Raw genomic sequence first — 4,027 nt, 5'->3', positions numbered from 1 at the left:
TGCTCAGGATCTGCAGTCACTCATGGCGTGTGTGTGTGTGTGTGTGTGTGTGTGTGTGTGTGTACCCTGTGCTGCACGTCCCTTAACCCTGACCCCCTGATAGAATAGAACAGGAGCTCCTGTCTACCTTGTTTGAAGCTGTATCCCTGAGTCTGGCAAAGACCTGACTCGGAGTAGAAGCGCAGTGTGTTCTGCCAGCTGAGCCACTGACTGCGGGGATGGCAGCTACGATGTCAGAAATGGAGTAGAATCAGTCCAACCCCACAGTTTCACAGATAGGGAAACAGAGGCACCGAGACAGCCACATGCTTGACTGAATGAACAAAATCATACCCAACTGAGTTGCCATGTGTGATCCTTAGACTGTTTGCCACCAGCTATGGCAGCCAATAAGGCAAGGGTTATTTTCCCTTAAACGTCTTTGCCAAGTTATCATAAGAACAGATCTCAGAACACGTTCTGGTGCTCATAAAAATGTCTAGGAAACAAACTTTTATGGGCAAGCAGCCACAAAACTGGTTTCTGTTTGGTTTTATTCTGTAAAGTCAATGAAGGCCTAGTTCCCTGACCCATTAGAGATCTACCACCCACAGGAAGGGTCTGCTCGAGGAAGATGGAGTGCTCTAGAGGCAGGGCTCAGCGGGGCTGTTGGTCACATCTGAAGGACAGCGGCCCTGTGGAATTAACCTCAGGCATCATCTCCAAGTAGAAACCAGCCGCTTCCCTTCCTTTTTATTCTGAACAAGGAACAGGTGGTGTCTGCACTGTATTTTAGCTAGTCTATGTATCTTTTTTTTTTTGGTACCTGGGATTGAACTCGGGTCTTTGCGCTTGCAAAGGAGGAGGCAGAACCACCGAGCTAAATCCCTGGCCCAGTCTGTGTATCTTGAACTCTCTAAATTCACCAACGAAGAGCTCAGCACACACCTGTTATGCTAATTAATGCACAAGATTTCACCAGTGCACTCACTGTGCTAATCAGCAAAGTGTAGGGTGGACTGAGGTTTGGATGGGTGTGGAATACTGATCGTGCCAGGCCATGCATGTTCAGCAGGCGAACTCTTGGGTTCGCCGACCTCAAGTTGGAAATACCCACACTATGGAAATCATTGATATCCTTTCCTCGCCCCAGCCAGTTTGAAAATTTTCAGCATATCAGTGGAGAGCTGAGTGAATGACCTCTCTGGGGTATGGCTTTCTGATAAAATATTGACAGAAGCCCTTAGCTTCATGACTAACTGTACATGGTGATGCTTAAATCCTGGCTGCAGTTTAGAAATTACCTGGGGCTGGGTGTGGTGGTACATGCCTGTAATCCCAGCACTCGGGAGGCTGAGGCAGGGGATTGCTGTGAGTTCGAGACTAGCCTGGGCTACACAGTGAGTTCCAGAGCAGTCTGAACTACATAGTGAGACCCTGTCTCAAAAACCCTAAAAAAAAAAAAAAAAGTTACCTGGGAACATGAAATTCATACTGATTCTCAGGTCTCTGTTTGTAAGATTCCAACTTGACTGGGATGGTGCTTGAATACCAGGGTACATTTTATTTTTTGAGACAGGTGCTCACTATGTATTCTGGGCTGGCCTTAAACTCAGTATGTAGCCTAAACTGTCCTTGAACTCATGGCATACTCCCGTCCTCCTACCTCAGCCTCTTGAGTGCTGGGACTATAGGTGTGCACCACTATGCTTGGATTTTTTTTTTGGTGGTGTGGGGAATTGAACTCAGGACCTTGATCTTTTTTAAAATTTTTTTATTATATATATATTTTTTTTGTACTGGGGATTGAACTCAGGCCCTTGTGCTTGTGAGACAGGAGCCGGAACCACTGAGCTAAATCCCCGGCAGGACCTTGAGCTTTTGAGGCAGGTGCAGTGCCACTGAGCTGAATCCTGGGCCCCTCTGCTTGGATTTCTGTGTGGGGGTAGGGGTGGGGTGGTACTAATGATTGAATCCAGGGACTTCACACTGAACTTTATCTCCAGTCCTTTTTTAAAATTTATTTATTTTAAATTTTGAGACAGAGTCTTACTAAATTGCTCAGGCTGGGCTTGAACTTGTGATCCTTCTGCTTCAGCCTCCTTGGTGTGCTGGGGTAGCAGGCCTGTGCCACACACTAGGCTCAGGGTGCATTTAAAGTTCACCAGGTGATTCTTATCTGTTGTGTGTCACATTATATCACATATTCTAAGGATCCCACAAAAAGGTAATGGATTAGCAGCCCAGAGTTCCTGGGAAAAAGTGGAAAACAGGTAATCATTTTTTCTGAGGTCTCCGTATTTGCAAACATGGCTCAGGAGTGCGCCTTGCACTTGGGTTGCAGAGTGTGGATGCCGAGGTACAATGAAGGAGCCCTGTGCCAGCCCCAAAGAGCTCCACCTTCCACATCAGGGGCGGCTCACCCTGAGCTTTCAGGCATCTTACAGGAGAAGGGCTGACAGTGCCCCCTCAAAAGCTGTGTGCCATGGGGGGTGATGGGGAAGGTGAGAGAGGACAACAGGAAGGAAAACCCCACCGGGGGGCATGTGGGTAGCTGGGCCTGAAGCCTAATTCAGAGAGTGGGAAAGGAGGGTAGGACGCCCCTCTGGGAGGGTACAGGGGAAGACTAGTTCTCTAGGGGATGGAGAGAACTACAGGCTTCTAGGGATGGGGAAAGAAACCAGCACCCCAAAGCATGAGTAATGCTAGCTACAGGTCGGGGAGACTCTAGCCTCCAGAGAGGAGTCAAATGTTAGTCCTCCTTACAGGACAGAAATGACATCTTTCAACATGGTGGTAAGATGTCCTCTCAGCTTTGGTCTTTCACTTGAAGGTAACTTATATCAGCCTCTGGTTGGCCTGGGCTAACCTACCCTAGCCCTCCTCCGGTACCAGAAGTTTCCTTCTTGCTCTAACAGGCAGGGCATGGCCTCCCCCAAACCCCTAGTCTCACTGTCTTCCTGCCAGGAAAGAGCCTGGTGCCTCACTAGCCTGTCTCAGTTTCTCTTCCTGTCTCTGTGCATATGCAGGAGAGCTGGAGCCCATGGCAGGGCACTGGAGAAGCTGTCATTCCTAGAGTCACCATCAGGGACCTCACCAACACTATTCGAATTCATGGCCTCTGGGCCATGCATTTAATTACTGAGTGCCCCAAACAGATGGACTGCCCGCCTCTCAAGCGGAGCTAGGCCTCAGGGACAGGAAAACAACAATGAGGGAAGTTCTGGGACCAGCTTGTGTGGAAGACAGACTCACAACCACCTCTGATGCCAGGCAGAACTGAGGCCAGGCCGGAAGAGACAGGGTCACAAGCTAGCTGCCCCGGGGAGAGAGGATGGGCGCTGCCAGAGAGGGATTCCCAGGAGGAAGCCCTGGGGGCAGGGCTGGCCCAGGCGTTCTAGAGGGGGAATTCCAGGATCTGTAAGGGAAAGGCCTGGTGTAGATTTGTCCCAAGAGGAGCCTGAGGCTCCCTAGGAACAGCTAGGCCCTAGCCTGGACTTCTAGCCTACACCTTCCTAGATGCAGCACCCGCTCCTCCTCAGGCTGGCAACCCCCTATTTTATTGCATTCACGTCTTGCACATGTGTCTTTAGTATCTGGGCGGTTAATTCCTGCCCCTTTCCCATAATCTTTTCTTTTTGGAGGGGGGGGTGTACCGGGGATCGAACTCGGGTCCTTGTGCTTGCAAGGCAGACGGAACCACTGAGCTAAATTCCAGGCCCCATAATCTTTCTCTTGACCAGTGTAAAGCCTGCTCCTTCTTTTTCCTTCTTTTTTTTTTTCTCAGGTGCTAGGGGTGGAGCCCAGGGTCTTAGGCAGGCGCTGCACCACCGAGCTACGGCCCTAGTTCCCCCAAAGCCTGCCCTCCCAGAACTCCGATCAGGCACGCGCGCTCTCTCTTCCAGCGTACGTCTGCCCTGCCTTCTCCTACGCCTTCCTCCGCACCGGGAGCGCGGGCGGTTTCAGGTTTTCGGCCGCAGCTGCCTCGTAAAACTCGCCCAGTCCCCAGGCTCCGTGGCCTCTCAGTCTGGAGCCGCAGCCCCGCCCC

The sequence above is a fragment of the Fukomys damarensis genome, unplaced genomic scaffold (genome assembly GCF_012274545.1).
Source record: "Fukomys damarensis isolate Sample0158 unplaced genomic scaffold, DMR_v1.0_HiC HiC_scaffold_20, whole genome shotgun sequence".
NCBI lineage: Eukaryota > Metazoa > Chordata > Mammalia > Rodentia > Bathyergidae > Fukomys > Fukomys damarensis.
The sequence above is the reverse complement of the archived record's forward strand: the minus strand, read 5'-3'. Positions refer to the sequence as shown.